This window comes from Galeopterus variegatus, unplaced genomic scaffold (assembly GCF_000696425.1).
Source record: "Galeopterus variegatus unplaced genomic scaffold, G_variegatus-3.0.2 Scaffold5014, whole genome shotgun sequence".
Lineage (NCBI taxonomy): Eukaryota > Metazoa > Chordata > Mammalia > Dermoptera > Cynocephalidae > Galeopterus > Galeopterus variegatus.
The window spans coordinates 71,762-96,619 of record NW_007731125.1 but is presented as its reverse complement, the minus strand read 5'-3'; the positions used below and the strand labels follow the sequence as shown (position 1 = coordinate 96,619).

General features: G+C 36.5%; 1 long non-coding RNA gene across 1 annotated transcript in view; it reads left to right on the top strand.

Annotated features, from left to right (window-relative positions):
- LOC103604164 overlaps window positions 1–24,858 on the top strand; it is a 142,444-nt gene that overhangs the window by 57,435 nt on the left and 60,151 nt on the right. The window contains exon 2 of the long non-coding RNA XR_551690.1: window positions 15,960–16,088. This is a non-coding gene — a long non-coding RNA (uncharacterized LOC103604164). The remainder of the gene's footprint in view (window positions 1–15,959; window positions 16,089–24,858) is intronic.

Sequence of the window (24,858 nt, the reverse complement as noted above, 5' to 3'; positions counted from 1 at the left end):
GACTTCTCGAAAAACTGTGGATTTATTTACAGGCTTAGGTGGTCTCAGTAATTCACCTGGTCACCTGACCCTCTTCTGTAACTGACCGACTGTCTTACAGCTGTATTACTGGTATTCTCAAACCACTGATATGGTAGAGCCATTGTGAACTAGCAGTGAGGAGATTTTCATTTTAGAAATGACACTTTAGAAATGTCACTATGTCCCCATTTCTATTTAGTTACTTCCCACTCTTTACCCAGGTTGATAATCCTACAGCAGTTACCAGTTATGGAGTGACAGTTACTTTTTGGAACAATACATTCATCATATAAATCAAAACTCAGAATTACGCTAGGTAAGCACTATCATTACACTTACATTAAAGGGGAGGAGACATCTTTGGAGACAGTAAGCAGCAGCTATAAGCCCACACTCTTGGTCACTATGCTGCACTCCTGCAGTTTGTCACTGTTCACTCAGAGCACATGCGGTACATTAATACTAGCTGGAACAAGGCTCAATTGTGAAAGTTAATCTCTTGGGTACATTCCGAAAACAAACCTCATATGCTAAACCCAAATGTAGATTTTGGGACTTATCTTCCATGTGGGATAATCTATGTTTCACTATATATGTATTCAGAAAGTTGACTATAAAGCCCCTAAAGAATAAAAAAAATAATAATGATAAAGAATTCTTTACTAATATACATAATTTTTTCAGAATCCTGTAGCATGCAAGCAATATATGATATTCTATTATTCAGCCAGGCAAAAAGAAGACCCCAGTCTACAGAGAGGCAAGTCAAGTGCTGGGTCCAAGAGGTGACATTCCCACACTTCACCCACCCGCTCAAGGCCTTCTCTGGAGTAGTTATGGGAAATAAGCATTGCCTCCCTCTCTCTTAAACAGTCGATGGTACTTTGGAGTTAGGAGAAGATTAACATCGCCCAAGCATAACTTAGATCATTCCAGCCCTCCAGGCCTACCTCCACACCTCCACTTTCCTGCCTAAAGAATCCTACCTGCTTCGCTTTATCCCGTAAAGGCAACAGAAGTTAAAGGCATAAGTAAGCAGGTGTTTGTGAGTATTATGTTCTTTATTAGCTGTTACTACATGAAAAGGAAAAGCTCATATATCTAACAGACTGTCATGCATTTTGCCCATTTACATCAGTTTATTCATATGTTTTCCCTTTTTATCACAGAAATGTTATAGGTATTAATTTTATAGTTATTAAAATTTTATCACAGAAATTTTTATCACTTTTTAGCACAGAAATTAAGTATAAGTATTAATTTCTAAAAATATCCAAAGAGTTACTACTCAGGATAAATTATGTTCTCTTTTCTATAACTACTTAGATTTACTTTCCAAATTTGCATAGTCTTATTCTTATTTTAATAAGTAATAATAAATTAATTTTTCTGGCAGTTGGATTGCCAAAGTGTTATTTTAGCCAAAGAACTCAATGTATGTAAGTACAGTAAAACTCTTATTTTGCTAGAGTGTGAATGGTCAGTCTTTTCAGGAGTCATTAAATTGACATGACAGGTTCTTTGAGAAAAAAAGGCAATATTCCTTTATACAGTCAAATTAAGTCTTCATTTTATTTTATTCTCAAACTTGTCAACTTTCACATTCTAACCTTTTAAATGAGCAAAAAAGAGAGGGTTTACACACATACAGACCTGCACATGTTTACACATATACACACAGGGTGATATTTAATTGTCAACTGCTTCTCTTACAGATAAAAGAATCAAATTATATGAATGGATTTTATGTTCTTGGCAGTAATTCTGTGGTTTCCAGAATCCCATTACGAGATGGTTTACACCATTATCAAATTTTACCATAGTTTATAAGTTCCTTTCATTAAATTATAGTTATAAGTTCCTTTTATTTCTTTAATTGGATGTATCTCAGTTGTGATTTTATTTCAAATTTAAGTGTTGCTAAACACTAAGCACAAAGCACAGACTGTCAATCCTAGAATAGGTGAAGTAAGCCATTCAAACCCTTATTCAATCATTATGCATGGTATACACGCCAAAATATAACTCTGTACCCCACAAATACATACAATTATTACGTGACAATTAAAAAATAATTTTTTAAAAATCAAACAAATGATTTATCTCGATTAAGTCAGTGAAGGCTATACCATTTGGATTTTGTCTTCTGTACCTTGTCCTGCCAAGAATCACGTTTAAAGAATAGAGTGGCTCGGGGCCGGCCCAGTGGCGCACTGCTACAGTGCGCTGCTTGAGAAGCACGGCGGCGCTCCCGCCGAGGGTTCGGATCCCACATACAGACCGGTTCCCGCTCACTGGCTGAGCGAGGTGTGGGCCCAGCACCGAGGGTTGCGATCCCGTTGCCGGTCCCGGTCCGGTACGGGCGCGACACTGAGGGTTGCTATCCGTTGCCGGACACGGAAAAAAGACAAAAGAAAAGGAAAGAAAAAAAAAAGAATAGAGTGGCTCTTTTACCTTAAATGCCTGGGAATTATATCATTTTTCTTCTTCTCTTAAGGGCAATGGAATGCTAAGAAGACTTTAAATGAGCTGCCAATCACTATTAACCCCTTTCTTCTTCAACTTCCAGGTCAGGAGCAATCCAAAGTTGCTTTTTCCTCTCCTATTGAAGTCCTCCAAGCCCTGTCAGGTTTCCCAAATCACATTTTAGAGATGTCACAGGCTTCAATGGTATGATTTTCCTTTGTTTGGTTTCTCTGAAGGAGTTTCATAGTATTTTAGAATATACAGGATTCCTTATTTTTATTACACTTCATGGTCATAAAAATCTAGAAGAGAACAAAAAATTCTAATTGATAGATGTCGAAATGCTTTTTTTAAGATACTGTAATGAAGTTTTCTAAAAATTCAGAGAAATGAAGTCAAGTTTGCTCTACATAATCTTTCCATATTTGCATAGTCTTATTCAACATCTTTTTAACTGCACCTCTGGAACCACATAATATAAGGTTTTTATTCTATAAACAATGTAAGCTTGTCCTAGATTGCTTAATTTTTTGTTGCTTTTGTATATTTTCTAAATATGGACACTTCTTTTGCATGGCTCAGAAACACTTGTCAAGAATTTAGATTTAAAAAAACTTGTCAAAAAATGAAATGTGATGTGAAACAGCCAATTTCCTTTCATATTCAAGACTGAAAGATTTAAAAAACAATTACTATAGAGTGGTAAAAGTATTTCATCTATTTTCATCCCTTATATAAATGTTTGTATTATAACACACAATAGCTTTTTTTAATGAGAAAGCAAAAATATATGAAAAATCATTAGAATACTGACCTGTTAATTTTTCTATAAAATGTTTCCATAACTTTAAATGGACATCAAATTTTACATATATCACTCTCCACTTAGAGAAGGAAGAAAACTAGCAGCAATTTTAGGGGAGCCTGATGAATCGTTCTCCAATAAAACCAATAACCCTCCCCCTCAAAACCCAGTCTCAATTTTTGAATTTGAAGGACAAAACTAGATTATTTATTTGGGAAGGAGGGGAGATATTGCATGGCTCTGAATGAGAAATCATCTGAGGAATTTCACCATTTCTTCCAACCAGTTTAGCCGTGTGCTCTGCCACCTTTTTATTGCTAGATACACCTTGGACAATTGTCCAGAATGGCCTAGCCACCATTAATGAAACCTCTGCTTAACTGTTTGTTTTCCAGCTGTGCTCATAAAAATTAAAGTCAATATTTAAAGTTAAATGGATGAAGGAAAATTAAGCATCAGAGGTGAATGACTTCGGAGCCCCAAATTGGCATCTCTTCAACTCTAGGACTCCAAAGTCTTCAAATTAGACGTTGGCTGAGAAGACGATGAAGGAAACTGGGTGATGCAACTGGTTCAAGGACTGAAACTACACAGGGTGGAGCAAGGTGCAGGAGAAAGGCTGCTGGATCATCTCAACACTAGCCAGAATAAGAGGGTAATTTAACAGCAGTAACAAATCAGGCTCAAAGCGTAAAGAACACACTCAGGCAAATCTAGAAATTATAATTTGTTGTTAATGGATTTAAATAGCCAAATGAGTATCCAGATTTTGCTTTTATCAAAATCCTTATTAAGTGCAAGTTTTAGCCCAATGTCTTATGATACAATCTTGAGCACCAAAACCAAATCAGTTTTGAGAGTATCCAAGTCTAAAACAGAACTGAAAAGTCCAGAGAGCTACACCAATTTATTTCTACAGAGCCCATTTTGTTCTTCTATAAGAGTGGAAAAGGAAAAGACACTTCTCAGCATCTTTGACAGTGCCCTTTCCTCCTTAGTAAAGTGGCCAGAATAAAATGATCTATGATCAATGCCTTTTCACCCCTGGACCCAGAGCTGAGGCCTATTGGCAATTCAGGGTAGAATGTCATTCACTGCTATGGCCTATGTGCCACCATTTTTTTGGCTGAAAGAACTGAGTTCTCCAAATTAGCACCGTAGATAGAATTTTGTAGCCTGCATTTTTTAAATGGCCACTACTATGGCCTCCCTCCTATTCCTTTCCCGCACACAAGATTGGGGGGTGGGGGGCAGGGAGGGTGTTATACTGCAAGGAGATATCAACTATCTTCCTCTAAAGCACCACTGCTCAGTAGAAACAGAATTCAAGCTACATAAGTAATTTTAAATTTTCTAGTAGCCACATTAAAAAAATCAGGTGAAATTATTCAAATAATATATTTTATTTAGCCCAATATACCAAAAATATTATCATTTCAACACATAATCAATATAAAAGCTATTAATGAAATATTCGTTTTTGTACTGTATCCTTGAAATCTGATGTATATTTTACATGTTTCATTTGAACTAGTCCCATTTCAACTGCTCAAGAGCCACACGTAGCCAGTGACTACTGGGTTGGACAGTCCAGGTCTAAAGCATGTCTCCTTCTTAGCGCAACAATATCCTATTTGAAACGCCTAGCTTCTGGTATTTCAGCTCTCAATCTGAACATGTTTTCCTTTATAGAAGAAATCCATATGTGTAAATATTTTAACCTAGGTTCTAAAACATACACACAAAAATTAACATCAGGGCTTTAATGAGCTATTCAGATTTCCTTCTAAATAAACCTGAAAAATAAAATATTTCTTCCACTAGAGCCTTCTGAAGGGCATGTGAGCCTCCTGTCTTGTGCATTAACTCGTCACCATATTTAGTGTTGTCAGAGCTGCTGATTCACAGCCATGAGTGGCCTTGCTGCCCCTGGTGTTTGTCTGACAGAATGCCAGCAATGGCTGCCTACAGCCTCTGAAAAGCTGACCTTGTAACAACTTCCACATTCTTTTGGCTGCTTTTGCTGACACACTCTCAACTCAAAAACTGTTTTCAAAACAAAAGTATAATGAAGTATTGAGCTTCTAAAAGCAATTGTATTTCAGTTCATTAAATCATCTGAGTGTGTCGAGGAGGGCAAAAAAGCAAAGAAATGAATATATACACAGGAAAATGTCCTTGAAAGTTGATGTTTGAGCTAGCAGCACATAATTCTTGGGGACATTGTTCTAAGATAACATGGGCATCCAAATGAAACAAAGTTGGCATGAGCTCTATTTTTTTAACTTTTTCAAAATCATTTATTAGTTCATACTACTGAGATATTTTAAATTCTATTTACTTTTTTTTTAATTGAAAAATTTTTTCCATTCCTCACCCTAAAAAGACTTTCCTCAACAAAGCTTCTAAACAAGGGCATAGGATGCTCTTCATTAATTAATAAGTGCTAAGATACTACTAAATACTTAAAACAGAGATCAAATTAGCAACAGTTACTAGATACTGCTCTAGCTAGTACATAAGTTGATTATTCACATTATACTCATCTTTACACATAAAACTCAATGCATACCTTCCAGCCAACAGCATGTACTGTTGGCCCTGCTTTCTGTGAGAGTACAAGTTTTTAGATTCTTCTCTTTTCCTGGTTAGGTCTAGAACCCTTGTGTCTTCAAAGTCCACCATACTTGAGCTGATTTCCCTGCTCCGTCTTTCTGTCACCTGTTACCTCAGAGTCTAATCTACACTGACATTAAAATTACCTTGTGGTTTGCATTTCACGCATCATAGCCAGAGTCTGTTTTGCTTATTTTAGTGAGATGACTGATGAGTTTCACAAAGATGAAAGTTTTCAATAAACAGAATGAACCAGCACTCAGCTAGGTGTTTTGGCACGTTCTAACCACTAGGGGGAGATAGAGGTCCCTCTCTATCCCCAGCAGCCACCCTCTCTGCCTCAAGTGGAGGGTAATAACGTGCAGAGTTTAATGGTCCATGAGATTAAGAAGGGATATGAAATTGTATTTTTGGAGAAATCCAAAATGTGGCAGCTTGCAAACGCTGCCAACGTATTTTATTTGGCCTATCCAGTTTGAGGCAACATTTATAAATTTGAAGATTTGATGTAAAAATCTGTATTTCCACCCTGAACTTGAAAATAGGAAGATGTGGCCACACTGGATCCATGCCTCTATGTGGAATAGTCACAGGACACACATTATTCATTTCAACTCCATCACTACAACATTTTATTTTTCCAACACCGAGACTAAATATCAGGTGTTGTATATCATCAAGTTTGCATTGATGTTTCCTTATTGTTAAGAACTGAATTTTTTTTTTTTTTTTTTTTTGGTATTTAGGTCTACATCAAAAGTGATAAAGAGAAAAATAGGCCAAGCAAACCTCTTATAATTTCAAGTAAAATGAGAGACAACATATTTCTTTGAGGCAGTAAAAAAATATTCATAAGGGTGAAATATGCAGGCACAATGGGCCTGAGTCTGCTTGACTTAAACTCACCTAATTCCACCATTGATTGTCAGTTGGACATCGCTATGAGCTTAGAGTTTTCTAGCACTCACTCAGTCTCTGCCAAATCTCCACTTGTGAAAGTGCAGCTCACATGTGTATGCACATGTTCATACACATACACACACCCCTCACTCGTTATTGAAGCAAACACCCTCTTTCCCTCTTTTTTTTTCCCTTAGAATCCATTTCCTTGAATGCAGTTTTCCCCATAAAGTGGTAAAATCTGGAGGACTGAGATTAGGGCAAGAGCAAACGTTCCAGAAAAGACATTTCCCAAGTGTTTGTTCTAGGCCTTATGCGAAAGGGGTCTTGTGATCTAGTTTTATAGCCATAGCATAAACCCTTGGTAATATCTGCTTTCTAAACATGGTGTGGCAGGCAGCAGATCAGGGACTGGGAGATCCTGGGACCCAATCTTCATACCATCTCATTTATCACTAGCTCTAGCTACCAAGAAATGTCCCTCATGACTGACTACACAGGGATTTGCAAAATCAGCATACAAAGAGCATAATATTAACCTTGTTAGCAGGAAGAAAATAAAGATATCTGTATGTCGCTGGTACAAAGGAAATGTAAAACTAAAATTTGGATTTGGATAAGATAAACAAATTCCAATAAACAGCCAATATTCTGATTTGCTCATATCATTGCTTCTTAATTTCAAAAAGAAGCAATGATATAAATATTGGTATTTATAGTTAATATTTGTTGAGTTTACTGTGTGTCAGGCACTGTGCTAAGTGATCTCCTTTAGTCCATAGGAACAACTCCGTAGGGTCAGACCTGTTATTTCTCTATTTTAGACATGTGAAAAATGGGGCTTGGAGTGGTTAAGTAACTTGATCAATATCACATACGGATTAAATCAGTAATGAGGTAGGATTTACCTGTGGCTTTGTCCAACCTCAGAACTTTCGCCCAACCACCTTAACGTATTCCCTTCCTTGTAGAGCAATGGTTTTCAAAGTGAAGCCTCCAAGACACTTTCAGGAGGTTCTTGAGGTGAAAACTTTTTAAATAATAATTCTAACATATTATTTGTCTTTTTCAATCTGTGGACATTTGCACTAATGGTATAAAAGTGGTGGTGGGTGTAACTGCTGGAACTTTATTACAATCAAGTTAGCAGCACCAAATACTACTGGTAGTGATTATATTCTTTACTCCTGTGCACTTAGAGTGAAAAACAAAACAAACTGGCAAAAACCACTACAAAAAACGTTTTATTAAATCTTGAAACTTTAATACACATTTTTTAATATTCAGTGTAAGGAAATGGAAAGTATGCATAATGCACTTTTGAAATGTATTGAGGTACCATAGTTGTCTCCAAGCATGATTGTCTGGGGTGCAAGCTGGACTAGCCACTTCTTTCATAGAACAACACATTTACTTGAAAGAACAACTGGCAGACAAATTCTGATTCTTCAGACATGGGTATTCGGCAAATATTTTCTTGAAAATGAATAAAGTGAGCTTGTCACTTGAGAAAAGGCAACTGTCAGAGATTTCTGACAATGATAAAATTCAAACTTTCAAGTAGGAATCAGAATTTTGGAAAGTTTGCATCTGCCACTAGGAGCTTGACAGCTTCCCAATACCTAAAATACTTTTCTGATGAAACTGATGGTGATATTTACAAAAGTGATTTTTTTGGTTACTGAAAATGAAATGTGTCAACATTTGGAAGATCTGCAGCACTCAGTAAATGAAGACTTTATAAATAACCAATTCATGATGTTATAAAATTATATATAAGTAAAAAAAAAAAAAAGCTATACCAAGTATGGGACAGATAATGGATTGCAATGCAATGGATTATGCAAAGTTCATTAATATGGGCTCAGACTGCAGTCCACACTGCAACTCACTTTTAAGGAACAACCACTTGTTGAATTCCAGTGTCATATCAAAGAAAAATACACTATAATCTCAAAGGCTGTGAAAGTACTCTGCCATTTCAAACTGCATATGTGTGTGAGTCTGGAGGTTCTCCATAATCTCGATATTGTTCAGCAAAACAACAGATTGCTATAGGTTTAATTCAGACGCAGATATGAAAATTCAGCTATCTTCTATTAAGCCAGACAGTAAAGAGATTTCCAAAAAGGCCTTACTTCTCACTAAAAATTTTGTTTTGGAAAATATTTCTATTTTATTATTTATCTTACATGTAATAGGTTTATCATTTTTATGTAAATAAATTTATAGATAAATATTTTTAAATTTTCTTAAGTTTTAGTTTCTAGTATGGTAAATATTGATAGATACAACAAACATAAAGAAAAGGTCTTTGGGGTCTTCAGAATTAAACGTTTGAGAACCTCTGTTGTAGGGTATAGTACACTTTTTTTAACCCCAAAGTAGCCTGGCAATTCATTGATATCAAATCAAATGATATTTCTTTTATCTCCATTTTCCAAAAAGGCACTCATCCCCTCTGAGTCAGATGAAAATAAGTCAAGCTCTCAGTAACCCACAGGTGGCTGGTAAGGCACATGGCATATACAAGGTAAAAAAGCATGATGGAAGGACCAGGCCACAGCATTCTTTCCCAGAATCAGATGATTGACTCTTCATGATTTCTAGAAAAAGCATTTCTTTATCTAAGAAAACACTCACTCATATTTTGCACATAAATATTTTTTCCTGGGGGAAATAAGATATACATTGCAAACAGCAACAACAAAAAAATTAATAATCTGGTTACCATGCCGAAGAATGTGTTGCTCAAATTGTGTTCAAATAACTTCTACATTGGCATACATGTTATTCTATGAGAACAAGCTTTAGGACTGGGGTTTTATGCATATTGCAGAAGAGTGATGTTTTAAAAAATGTGGAACTCCATGCGCTTAGTGCAAATTTAATGTAGGATATTTGTAGGAAGTACGGTACTCTGCCTGCAAACATTTATTCCCCTCTCTTTTCCCCTCCCCTTCTTTAATGTGACTAATGTAACTGATAAAGATCCTATATAATCTTATTAATCACTTAGAAGTATGCAATGGACTTCTCTAACAAATGAATGAACAGAAAATATGAGGGAGATATCAATAGTCACATATTACCAAGAAGATTTCAATAGAATCTATGATATGCCTGTATGTGGCTAATTAAAAATTTGTCTTTTTAAAAATTAATTGGATTAATCTTTGATCCATTTTTACTTAACCCTCAAAATTCAATTTAATTCCCTTTTTGACTAATTTGGCAGGTGACTGACACACGAGATAAAAGGTTGAGCTTGGGTAAATGGGTTTTTTTTCCTGGTCAGCAAAAGTACATTAATCTTTCTGCCTTACTTGGAATTAACTTTAACATAGAGTTTAAAGATCTAATGAGGTCATCACGATAGGGTGGTATTTGCCTGTTATTGGTTCTAGTTGCATATTTTCCTACTCATATTCATAAAAGGAGATTTTCATCTACGAGAACTTGAAACACTTAGGTTTAGTGATTGTGTAAGTAAATGAGACTCTCATTGGTTTTGCAACTGTGTTTTTAAAAGAGATACAAAATGAGATAATCACTCTTTTAAAAAGTGAATTTTGAAAAAATGACTCCTATTTTTCCGATATTTGGGGATTCTTGGGTTTTGTACAGTAGAGGTTTCTGTAACAAAATAAGCACTATTATAAAAATAAAATGATGACTTACTGCCTTACCCTGGAATGTAGCTGAAATGTGTTCTGTACAAACATGAGTGTGTATAAAGTACATGAATAAAATGAAGATGCACTCAGTGACTACTGATGTCCACGTCTTCATAGGTATCATATTTTTTACTAGAAAGTCAAATAAAATAAACTCCTAGCCATGAAAAGAGGAAGTACTTATGCTGAGTATATATAAATTGCTGGTAATAGGAGGACACAAAAAGTTAAAAAAAAAAAACTTGAAACAAAATCATATATAGTTTATAATCCCTCAACTTCATTAAAAAGTATGAGAGAGGTATGTGTGTGTGCAAATACATATATGTGTATATATAATTGGAAGTAAATGTATAAAATCTTCTTAGGGATTTCCTCTGGGGTGGAATATGAATGTTAATTTTCTTCATAATTTATCTTATTTTCACATTTCCAAAAAACAAAGTTACTTTGTTTTTTTAAAAAAAACTTTGTTTCCTGTCATCTTTTATTCTATTTTTAAATTCAACTTGCTTTTTCACAAATATTGGCATATAAGCTAATTATTTTTACATTTTTTACTTTTACAAAGAAAAAAATTATGAGCACTTAAGTGAGTTCTTAGCAATTGAACTCCTCTGCTGAGGCTACCCAGGTGCAGGGTTAGTCATTAAACACGTCATAAGGGGGGGAATATCCCTTTAAAATGCAAATATCATCTGGGAAAGCAACTGTCTTAACTTTGCAATAAAATGCAATAGAAATAAACACAAAGGCAGCTTCTCAGAAAAAAATCCTGTGCAAAACACAGAACTGAGAAATCTTTTATAAACCACCTTCTTCCTTCTCAGCACCTTTAAAACAGTTGACTGAATACCCACTTGAACGGATGTTGACAAACAAGTCACCATTTTATTTCTCAAATGTTTCCAAGTGTCAGCAGGCCTTCGGCTTTATGGTGTAAAGATCTTACATTCATCACTGAATGCATATGTCTGTTCCTTTTGACAGCTGTTTCGTCCAAATGTTATTCTCTCTGTTTTACCTTACTTTAACCTAAGTGATACAAGTATGATTTTTTTATCCCTGACTATTGATGGAATATCAAGAGTAAAACTGACTTCTCTGCTACTACCTTATACTTGCTCAGATAGCCTCATGCTGTCTTGTTAGGTGTTAACAAGAACATGTCCTTGCAACAGAGAGAATGCCCAAGTGTCCCTGAGCACTAATTCTGTCTCCAACTTTCAAGTGTCCAGAAAGTCCCATTTCCCAGCAGTCCTCTCCCTGACCCTGACCTAATAGCCTTATGTCTGAAGCAACTCTGGGTATAGACCACGGGTCAAGATTCCAAATCCATTTTACTGTAGCTTCCTAAGCTGCTTTGACGTTCTTAGGCCAATAACTAATAATCTGGTGAAATTAATTGAATCTGTTTCTACTGCTAAGCTTTATGTTAGTCAACTGTTCCACCATCAATCATTTACTCAAACAAACATTCTGTGAGGATTATTATTCATCAGTACAGGTGATATGCTAATGATGATGAAGAAAGAAACTAGATGGTCCCTGCCCACAAGTTGAACATATTCTTATAAAGGGATAAGAAAATTCATGGCAGTTTTACCTGGTAACAGGTGCAGTGATGAAGGGGCTCAAGGGTACTGTGGCAACACCAGGGGCTGGAGTATGGAGGGGTGTCAGAGCAGAGCTGGGAGGTGCAGGGGGAATTCTGTATGGCATAGAATTGGGGTTGGGGTGGATTAGACCTATGTATTTGGGAATAAGTTATATATTAAAAATATTATTTCTCCTGTATGAATGCATCTCTCCAAGTCACAGCATTAGGAAATAAATGGAAATCTCACACAATCTTATATATTTTTAAATAAGGCTATATCTGTGTATATACTAAAGTGAACACACATAGAAAAACTTATATCTGGCTTACCTTGTACAACTTCAGAGGTCTGGATGGGACCTGTGATAATATTACAGTATAGTATTAGGATTGAGAAGAACTTGAGCCATCTAGACTAGGGTTTCTCAACCTTGGTCCTACTAACGTTCTGTACTGGATCATTATGGGGGGCGGGGGTCTGGTGAATTGTAGGATGATCAGCAGCATCCAGCCTCTACCTACTAGATGCCGATTGCACCTACCCTCCCACCACAACTGAAACTATCACCAGACATCGCCATATGTCTCTGGAGGTGAGGACAAAATCACCCCTGGCTGCGAACCATTGTTCTAAATCAATATGCTTTTTTTTTACTAGAGGGAAAACTGAGACCAAGTTAAGAGTAAATGACTTGCCCAGCTACTTAGCGGCAAAGACAGATAAAACCCAGTTTTCTGATCCTAGTTCCATTTCCCTTCCATAACACCAGAAGATGCTCAGGCACCTTTCAGACTTAAGTTTTTCTTCCTCTTCCAGCCTCTTTGTTGTTGTAGAGGATCTACCACTGCTTTGTTTGCAGAAGAGGGTTAAGAAGAATCCTGAGCTCAGCTTTAGCACTGAGGTGAAACCCTAGCATGCAATTTGTGAGTATGGCAGCATAGAGCCACACGTAAAAAAGCAGGACATATTTAAGTCATTCAGAAATTACTTGAACAAGTAGTTATTGCTTCTCAAGTGACTATAATCATTCTTAACCAAACTCCCTTTATAGCTGCTACAATTTATGCCAACTAACGGCGTCAAACATCAGAAATGACCAAACTTGGGCCGGCCCGGTGGCGCACTGGAGAGTGTGCCGCTTGGGAGCGTGGCGGCGCTCCCGCCGAGGGTTCGGATCCCATGTGGAGACCGGTTCCCGCTCACTGGCTGAGCGCAGTGTGGGCGCAACACCGAGGGTTGCGATCCCGTTACCGGTCAGTAAAAAAGACAAAAAGGAAAAAAAAAAAGAAATGACCAAACTTTATATGAACTCAGTACAGCTCTCCAGAGCATGCTTTTCAAATCTATGGTCATCTCTCACCAGTTCTCCTAACACTAAGCCTACCCTCCTTGGGAGCGCGGCGGCGCTCCCACCGAGGGTTCGGATCCCATGTGGAGACCGGTTCCCGCTCACTGGCTGAGCGCAGTGTGGGCGCAACACCGAGGGTTGCGATCCCGTTACCGGTCAGTAAAAAAGACAAAAAGGAAAAAAAAAAAGAAATGACCAAACTTTATATGAACTCAGTACAGCTCTCCAGAGCATGCTTTTCAAATCTATGGTCATCTCTCACCAGTTCTCCTAACACTAAGCCTACCCTCTGTGGCTACAGTGATCTGAAATTGGCCTCTATCTGAACCTCTGGAATCTAGTAAACTAGATTCATGGCACTACCATCTTCATTCCTCCTGTTTAATATTTAGTCTACCCCTTTCTGCATAACAATGAAAGTAGGTAAAATGCCTGCTTGGATTTTGCATTTTTTCAGTATGAATAAAAAGGCCTATGAATTATTCAGATTGTGATGAAATTATTTTCAGTGTGGTGCAAGTTTATAGGGGTAAGAGAAAGGAGATTGGACCAAATATTTACAAGAACAGAAGACAAAATTTGAAACAAGAAAGACAATGTAATATGCTATCTCCTTTACTACATCCCTTTTATTTAATCTTGTATTTCATTTCGCTCTACTTTGTTTTTTCTAGGGTATGTATACATAAAATTGTCATTTACAAGCTTAAATATGACCTGGAAATCTTTGTAATAAAAAATCCAAAACTCACCCTAGATTTAAATTTGGTGACAACCAAAAATATACATTCCGTCTGGGGTGACCCAAGATTATCAGGTAGCCAACAGCAAGATCCTAAGAGGTCCCTAGGCCAATACCAGGGGATTTCTTGAGTGATTCTAAATTGTCAGACAGAGCTGGATATAAGTTTACCTATGTGTGTTCACTTTATTATATACACAGATATAGCCTTATATAAAAGTATATAATTTATTTCCTAATACTGTGTCTTGGAGAGCTGTATTCATGAAGGAGGAATAATATTTTTAATACGTAACTTATTCCCAAATGCATAGGTCTAATCTACCCCAACCCCTATTTTAAAAGAAAATAGTACCCTGTGCATCAAGAAAAAATATCTGAAAGTACTACTATCGTAATAATACATTGAATTCAAAGAATACCAAATACATGAATCTAAGCACAGGGAAAGACTGTTAGGTCCTAATATTACAGAATATGAGTGTTAATTGTGTAGTGAAAATTTCTTTATCTCATGTTAAATAAATCTTATGTAATTATAAACATATTTAAGAACTTAGATTAGAAGAAGGGGGGTTGCTGTTATAGGATTTTGTCTATGTGCCTAAAATCATAGGAAGCCCAAAGCCAATCATGAAAGCTAAAATAATTATTGTAATCATTTTATGTAACTTGGGTTAAAGAACACAGTTGTGAGAGAAAGCCCAGAGTTGGGGCTGGGGGCAGAGGGTACCCATCACCCATCAAGGTGCAGACTGGGTTCCTTCCCTCCTCCCCTTCCCACCCGCACTGCCATCAGTCGCCTGCTCCCCTTTACTTTGCTGTGTCCCTCCTCCCCACTCTTCCTTCATCTTAACATAGGATTTCCTGAGCTTCAAGTTTATGCTGCATCGAGCCATCTCGCACCTGGAATAGTAACATTCATCCTGTGTGTTGGCAGGAAGAAGAAAGGGGGAAAAAGGGGAAGAGAAAGAGAAGAATGTTGGGGAAGACTAGCTGATGGGAGTTGGTGGGGACAGAACTGGTCACTCCCAGGCAGAGGGACAGGGAATCTTAGGCATGGGGAAGTGTAATCTAGTCTTTCAGTTCTTATCTGTGAATTTTCTCAGAAGGCAAAAGCTTTTAAAATCATTCAGCTTTTTAAAGAAACACTGACAGCCAATTTGTAAATTATTTACTATTCATATGCTATTACTACTCAACATAAAATATCATATGGATTATTAAATCACGTTAGGTTGCCTTTGCTGTCTCCTCTCATAGCGTATCTACTTAGGAGTGCGTAAGCCTAAACCATCAGAGGAAATGTTGGTCTGACAACTCTGACCTCAACCTCTGACCTCAGTAATTTCTTTGGCTTTAGTAAAACTTTGGGTGATAAAGATATTCCAAAAAATTACCTGCATAGAAAACAGAAGATTCCATGTTGTCCTATTTCTGGATTTTTAATTAATTAAAAACAAAGAGCTATGTTAGGAACCCGAGGTTCCAGGCCACTGTCTGTTACTAACCGGCTGTTTGATATTGGATGGTTGCTTCATCCCTGGGGACTCCACCATCCTCATCTGTGAAATGACTTCTAACATAAATAACTATTAATCTAAATATTTCTTATTTACATGAAACCAAGGCTCTGAACTGAGCATTACAGTCATTAATAGTGTGTGAGGAGATTTGTAAAATAATATATGTTCTAGATCTATCAATTCTGGCTTCCTGTTTCTGCCATAAACATGTAAGTATGAGTTGCTTAGACAAATAAAAGTATATTTTCTCATTTCAGATAATAGGTTTTACCAGTCCCTGGATGACGTGCTTGGGGAGTCATTAAATGCCATAACCTACCATCATTTCAAAGAAGAGAAAATAGATGGTTTTGGAAAGTTCATGCTATTTCTTCACTGAATTTTAGGTGAGTGCATTTAAGACAAAGAATTTAAGCTGGACATTGAACTCTTTCCCCTTATAGTGCTTTTTCCTTTGCTTATAAAGAAAATGGGGTTAAATCTTGTCTATTCCTTTCAGTTTTGTACTTTTAGTGAAGTGCCAGAAAATGAAAAATTTAGTTTCTTTCTTTTGTTTATTTTAGAAATTATTATCAGAACCATCTAAACTACCAGGTGTGCAACATAGAACTGGTCCTGACATCTCTCCCTGGTTTCTACTGAACAAATGTCATAATATTTCATTCTGTTCTAAAGATTATCTATTTTTAAAAATATAGAATATGTATTTAATATCAGAGTAATAAGCCGAAATCAGACAAAAACATGTTTTAATGTCATAAACTGAAGAAAAAATTTATGGCAATAATGGTGGTTTAATCATTAACAAGTCTATTTGTGCGATAAGGATAACATGTCAGAAGCTGCCCATTGGGAGATTTTATATTGCTTAAATTAAGCGTAGGACATGGTTAAGGTCAGGTGCACAAAATTTTTAAACCACAATTAAGCATACTCACTCATTCACACATTAAGCTTTGTTTTGCCTTTCCATAAAAATGGATGAATAACTGTATTTTACATTATCAAACATAATTACCCTTCCGTGCTACAAAAGACAAGAGTGTGCAGACTGGTGATTTACTATTAGTCTGAAATACACCATCGTTGTTTTTAGCAGAACTTTTAGGAGTGGAGAAATTGAGTGGTGGTCATATTGAGGAAATTGTGTGGCTTTCCGCATACTCCTAAGTCCAGTTTTCAAAGTATGATTTTATTATCTACCTTGAAGAATCGTGATTTCCAAACAATCCACGAGAATATGTCATACCTGTGTTCACCATTCTGAATAAAACAATGCACATGACAGAGCAATGACCACTGTCTAAACCTAATCTGAAAAGCAGGGTTGCTTCCATTATACTTTTGATTAATTTCAAAACTAAGGTGGATAATTCTCTCATAAGCTGTAGTGTGTGTACATTTAGTTTATTGAAATTTTATGTAGAACCAAAATGGTCATTTCATTTATTACGAAGTGTTTGTTGAATGCAATTCCCAGGAGCTAAACTTAGTGACTGACTTCTATGGGCTGTGTTTTCCAGCCCCAACCTTCCCTTGCCTCCAGCTTTCCTCAGTGACCTTGAACCCTGACCTCCAGTAAAATCATCTCTTCTCTTTGGCCCTGGAGAATTGCGGGTGGTAGTACCTTTGGCTTCTTGTGGCTGCTAATCTTCAGGTTGATTCACTGTCCCCAGCTTGGCGTCTCAATTCTTCCATCGTCTGTATAACCATGTCCCTGGATTAAATCCCATCCATTTTAAATACTTAGAATGTTTTCTCTTTTCTTGGTTGGATCCTAATTAATCTATCAATCCTTCATTAATTTCTTCCAAAATTATTGAAAGAAAAGTGAAGAGGGCTTACTTCCTTCTCCCCAGGAAAACATAGTTCCCATGAAATAAATTTAAATGTAAATATAAAGTTGGGGCCGGCCCAGTGGCGCACTGGAGAGTGCGCCGCTTGGGAGTGTGGCGGCGCTCCTGCCAAGGGTTCGGATCCCATGTGGAGACCGGATCCCGCTCACTGGCTGAGCGTGATGCGGGCGCAGCACCGAGGGTTGCGATCCCGTTACCGGTCAGTAAAAAAGACAAAAAGGAAATAAATAAATAAATAAATAAATATAAAGTTGGGTAGGTTTTTTTACTTATAAAATGCTTTATGTTAAAACATTAAGATGTAATATATATACACAATAGGGTACAATCAGGTGTATATCTCAATGAATTTTCACAAAGTGTAGACTGCCTAGCAGTTCAAGAAGCAGAACGTTACCAATGGCCCCAGAAGCCCCACTCATGCCCCTCCCAGCCATTCCTCCCACGGAGGAAACCACTACCCTGGCTTATATCACTGCTGATTAGTTTTGCCTATTCTAGGATTTCATCTGATGAGTGTCATCAGTGTGTCTTGTAGCAGTAGATCATTCTTTTTTTTAATTAATAATCTTCATTTGTAGAGTAACTTTAGATTCACAGAAAAATAGAGTGAAAAGAACAGAAAGTTTCCATGTATTCTCTGCCCCCACACATGCATAGCCTTCCCTATTGTCAATACCCCCCTCCAGAGTGGTACATTTGTTACAATCAATGAACATACATTGACACATCATTATCACCCAAAGTCCGTAGTTTACATTGGGGTTCACTCTTGTTGTTATACAGTCTATGGGTTTGGACAAATGTATAATAACATGTATCCACTGTTAGATTATCATTCAGAATCGTTTCACTGTCCTAACAATCCTCTGTGCTCTGCCTATTTATCCCTCTTTCCCCCAATCCCTGCACCCACTAGTCTTTTTACTGTCTCCATGGTTTTGCCTTTTTCAGAATGCCATATAGTTGGAATAATACGGTATGTAGCTTGTCAGACAGGATTCTTTCACTTAGTGGTATGTGTTTAAGTTTCCTTCATATCTTTTCATGGCTTAACAGCTCATTTGATTTTAGTACTGAATAATATTCTATTGCCTGGGTGTACTATATCATATTTATTTATTCACCTTCTGAAGGAAATTTTGTTGCTTCCAAGTTTTGGCAATTACGAATAAAGCTGCCCAAAACATCTGTGTTGGTTTTTGTGTGGACATAAGTTTTCAATTCATTTGGGTAAATACCAAGGAGCATGATCGTTGGATCACACAGTAAAAGTAGTTTTGTAAGAAAATGCCAAGCTGTCTTCCAAAGTGGCTGTACCATTTTGCATTTCCACTGGCAATGAAAAAGTATCCTATTGTTCCACATCCTCGTCAGCATTTGGTGTTGTCAGTGTTTTTGAACTTTGCCATTCTGATAAGGGTGCAGTTATTGTTTTAACTAGCAATTCCCTAATGACTTATGATGTTGAACTTCTTTTCATATGCTTACTTCCTATCTGTACATCTTCTTTGGTAAGGTGTCTGTTCGGGTCTTTGGCCCACTTTTTAATTGGGTTATTCATTTTTTTTTTATTGTTGAATTTTAAGAATTCTTCGTATATTTTGGATAACAGTCCTTCATCTCATGTGTCTTTTGAAAATATTTTCTCTAATTTGTGGCTTGTCTCCTCATTCTCTTGAAGGTTGGGGGTTTTTTTTCCACTGAAAACATTTTAACTTAATATACTTAATACCATATTCTAAGCTACACAGTATTATAGCATTAATTTGTTGCTGTTAACAAAACCATTGTCAACTTTTCCATTTTGCATATCAAGTTAATTGGAAGTTTTTAAAATTCTTAGATATATCTCAAGTATTATTTTATTTTTTTTTTATATTCATACTTCACAGACCTTGGTATGTAGAATATAAAACTTCTACTTACGGCATCAGTTTCATTCTGGCATTTACATTTAAATCTAGAGCTTCTGATTTATTTCATTCCAAGTCTTTTCACCTACGGTTGAGGGATCTGACCTCTCTCTTTTGGTAATAATTGTTTGCTCCTTGAAGATGCCTTCTGATCTGAACATTTCACATTTCCTATAACAAATACTGAATATATTGGAAAGCAAAGTTATCAGGATGCCAGTGTCTGTCTTTTCTGGCAGGTAAACAATTCACCCTGTCTCAACAATCCCATTCAATTCTAAAGGGCTTCCTTGGTATTAAAGCAGATTTTCACTTAATCATTTTGGTACTTCACTTAGTTACTTTAAATGTAATTGCCTTGCTATTTTCATTTCCTTCTCATTTATTTATGTAGACATTTTCCTTTTCAGTCTTTTCTCAGAGGTCATCATGACTGCTCATCTGTCCATTTTAATGTACTATGGTTTTACCCGAAAGGACATGGTGTCCCTTCCATCAATGATTTTCGTCTATTCAACCCATGATAATGTTGAACTCACAATGACTAATTTAGAATGCTTTCAGACGATGTTCAAATACCATTATGGGTGGAATTACTTGGATCCCTTCATAATTCTGAAGTTGGGGAACATAGGAATGAGCAGCTTTATGATAAAGGTTGTGAATAACTGACGTTTCCAAAACAGGTCTTCCTCTTAGTTTGGTACAGCGCTGAAAATTCTAATCATTAACATTTCTTTTCAGCTTATGGAAATGAGACTTTATAAAGTTATACTTTTTAAAATAAATGCCCTTGGGAAGAAAAATACCATTGTACCATTAATCATATATACCACATAACACATATAAGTCTAATGAATTAGCAGAGAAAAGACTCGTGAGGCAGTGGTACAAACACTCAGCTTTGGAGGATTTGGTGCACATAAGTGGGAGGAGGCTGCAGAAATAATCTCACTGACTCCCTAATGTTGCCTGGTGGGTCAAGGGAAGCACTTGTCATCAAAGATAACTCAGGCTGAACAGATCTTAATGTCATATTGGGGGAGAGGAGTAAGAAGAGTAGCGGTGTTCATTCTTACAATAGTGAAGAATGTTGTGATGGGAGATTTTACATCACTGGTGCCCAAATAGTTTAAGAAAGTGCTTTAATCATGATGTAGTCTGCAGTACTTCTGCTGAACCACAGAGTATGATATGAGAAAAAATTAAGTGTTTAAAGGTGGAAATCATCTCTTATTCCTCTTTGTGTTATTGGAAGCTATCACAGTATTTGATACACTGTAGATATTTTCTAAATAAATTGCTGATGAATAATAGCAAAGGTCCAAGGCAATGCTGGCTAATGTTGACTGAGTTCTTACTTTATGCCAGACATTGTTTCATATGCACATATACTGCCTTTCATGCTTAAACATCATTATGACATGGGCACTGTTGTCATCTCCTTTTTTAAAAGATGGGGAAACTGGGACCCAGAGAGGTTAGATAACCTGCCTGAGGTAAAGTAAGCTGGGGGTGAAAATCGAAATCCAGACAGTCTGACTTCAGAGCCCCAGCACTTAATTATTATACTCTACTGCCCCTTATGTAATAAAATCACCAAGTAATTTTAAAACACAGAAGCAACATTTTTATCATTATAAAAGTTATATCATTCCAGAACATACCTGTACTAACAGACCTTGCCCAAATCTTGAACAGCCTCACTTTGAACACAAATTCCCTTTTCAATGCTCTTGCCCTCCTTTCCTTTTAAAACCTGACTGCCCAAATCAAAATCTCATTGCTCCTTTTATGGCATTTGCTTAAGTTAAGAATGTGTAATCTTTAGAAGTTACTTAACCTCTCTGAGCCTCAGTTTCCCCACCTGAAAATATGTTTATTTTGTTTTAAGGACTAGGAAATAATATCCATAAAACAACAAAGCACAGTTCCTGATAAGTAGAAGGTGCACAAAAAACAGTAAACAATATGATCTAATTACCATCACCCACTTGGTCTCAAAGCCAGTGTTGGCTGCCCATCAACTGCAGAACAAAGCCTGTGTCTTGCAGTCCCTCGCACGTCATAATGTAGGCACAATGGACCTCTCTGGTCTCACTGACTATCTCTGCTCCTCATCACTTGGTCTTTGCTAACATAGGAGTATTTTGCCTCCTCTAAACCACGTTCTTCATGCCTTTACTTCTGCACATGCTGATTCTTCTGCCTAGATTCTCCTCCCATCCACACCTCTCTCCAAATCCCCACACCCACGTGTAGCCAGGCACTCTTCAGGGATTTGCAATAGGTTAGTCATTTGGCAAGATACATCCCAGCTGGTGCTGTTACCCTTTCACTGAAGTCATTGATGAGCTCCTGTTGGGTCAACAGTTACCAATCGTATCTCTGAATTCACATTGCCCTTTGGGGCATTTTTAGGAGATCAGCTCCTTGTGTAGATAGCAGAAAGACAAGCAACCTTCATTTAATCACTCACCGCATAATGTATTTTCTCATGTTATGGATCTCTCTTCTCTCTGAGTTTTTCATCAAGGACAAATGCCAGGTCTGTTCTCATCTTTGAAACTTCTGTACCAAGCTCAGAGTGGTCTTCTCTTCTGGTTTTTCATGAAGGATGAAGGGTCGTGTTTTGAGATATGCTTGGGTGCTTTCAGTGTGGTTAAGATTATAACACTTTATCCAGCCATTACAAGCAAAAGGAAAGCTCCGTTGGGGGAAAGGGAATGTCAGAGAGACTGTGCCCAAGGACCGAAGCAGATACTTCATAAACATTATCTTATTTAACCATCATAACAGCCCCTCAACTTAGGTATTATTATCCCTGTTATACAGAGAAGAAAACTAGGGTTTCAAGAGTTTAGGAAATTTGGCAATGTCATATTTCTGGTAAGGGGCAGAACGAGAATGTCATGTCTTTTCACTGCAGCAAACCACCACTCTAAAAGAGCTTTCCAATTAATCCTGTAAGAAGAATATGTATGTTACACAGTGTTAGAATTCTCCATTTAAAATATTTCCTGAGGGGTCAGCTATTTATAAGTCCACAAGTCTTTTCCCATTGACAGATAAGTTTATGTTTAGGTTGATGCTAAAATTAGTATTATTTCTGTTTCACAAGAGTTTAAAAGATGTAGCATCTTGTGGTTCTAAGACCTATATATTATTCCTAAATCTCATTTATTGATGTGAGCATACACCTGGAAATGATGATGTGTAAAGCTGTAGACTAGTAGAATTTTAGGGCTAAATGTTACCTAAAATCACCACTTGAGCTGGATCTTTTCAAGGCAAGCAGTTCTATCTCTCTTCTTTTTTTCTCCTTAAGAATATTTATAAAATGAATATTTATGACTAATAATGAAAGGGCTTGTTTAGGATGCAAAATAAAAATTTCCCTAGATGTAGTGATACTATTAGCACTTAAGAGAGTAAGTACATAAATGTGTTCTGAATTTTTTTAATCACTTATTCAAATACCATGCATAAGAATAATAATTTATATGAATAAAACTCAAAATTTTCAAGAAACATATTCTGACTTTATTTTAATTGCAAAAATTTAGTAACCATATAAGGGTTTCTTCCTTCTGTGACAAATTCTAAGGATGTACAGGTAGTGTTTAGACCTATGACGATTATTCATTCATTCATTCATTCATTATACTTATACTACATATCTCTTATATTCCCTGGGTCTTTGCTAGGCATCTGGGAGCCCAAGATAAATAAGGCATAATTATTCCAAGTCATATCCTAGTTATATTTGCCACAGATTAGTCTTAGAATAAGAGAATAGAATTTAAGTATCAGAAAGGATATTTTAGATCATCTAGCCCAAACCCCCTAATTTTCTTTTTTAGGAAATTGAGGCCAAGAGAGGTTAAGTACTACCCCCCAAATTAGCAGCAAAGCCATGACTAGGACCTATCTGAGGTCCTAGTCACCAGCTTCTCTCTACCGTATAGCACATTAGCCAATATTCCAATATTCTTGCTTTTATTTTCCCCCAAGAGAAGTGTCGAGGTCTAAGGAGAGAAGACTGAGAAAATAAGGTTGATCTGGGGTTTTGTTTGTTTTATAATACATAGAAGTAGATTTAGTATTCATCAAGTATTTCTTTAGGATTAACTAAGTATCCAGAGCTTTGCTAGGTGCTGGACATAGAAACATATGGCAGAGAAAAACAGAAATGTCTTCCTGGCCCATATCCTACTTACTGGTGTGTGTGTGTGTGTGTGTCTGTGTGTGTGTTTAAAACCCCAGCATAAAGGCACTAAATTGGGCTTTAATGGGTATATACTAAAATAGTCCAGGCATGACAGGCATAATGTGCTAGAAATAGCAGCTAAATTGATTGTAACATATTCACTTTTTTAAAAATATAAAACAGCAGGATCCATAAGCACCTTTTATATTACATGATACATGATACATGATACATGTCTGTGTCTTCGAACTACTAATGTTACATGAATCACCTGTTTTATACCGATTTCCTGTTTACTTAAACATTCCAGAAGTGAAGAATTTTTTAAAACATGAATAGCATATCTACACTGCTGTGTCTATCTTTCAGTAAGATAAATATATAGTTTCTTAGAAAAAATAAGAATGCTATTCACATTTCCAGATTATATCCCTGACTTGTTATCTTTTGTTCATTAATTACCTCTTTATTTCCCCAGAAGAGTTGGCAGAATACTATTTACCTCTACATAGTATGATTTGAAAAACTGTGTTAACACAAGAATGGCTGGAGCAATGTTCTCCCATCAAAAACTAAAGATTATGATGGGTTTATGAAAGATGTGCTTTAATGTTGGTGCATTCATATTAGTGACAGTTTATTGTTTGTGCTTGTATTTTAGCCATCACCTGATTTTTGTAACTTTCAAAACATGCATTTTAGTCTGTACAGAGTTTATTTTAGCAAAATCATAAACTGTGTATCTGATAGTTTCAAATCAGCAAAGCAGATAAATAATGTAGCTCTCAAGCCCTTCAATTCCTAACAATTCTATAACAGTGGGCTAGAAATTTTACTGTGGTTATTACTGCATATTATATGCTTTCAGACTCACATAAATACTTGCAGTATTTTTTGTTCCAAACCTAGTTGGATTATAGGTAAGGTGGCAGTCTTTTTTATGAACATATTATTATTATTATCATACTTCCTAATGTATATAAACAACTCTAGTATCACATAGTTTCCCTTTTGAAGGTGATTTCCTTCCCAAGGTAGTAGCGTCCATAAAGAGCACATTTGGAGGAACATAAGACATTATTAGTACGTTCCAGGTAAGGTTACAATCTTCCCATTCAGCCACAGCAAATGAGCTTCTCATGTCCTCAGTTAAATATTCCGCAGCAGAGTTGCC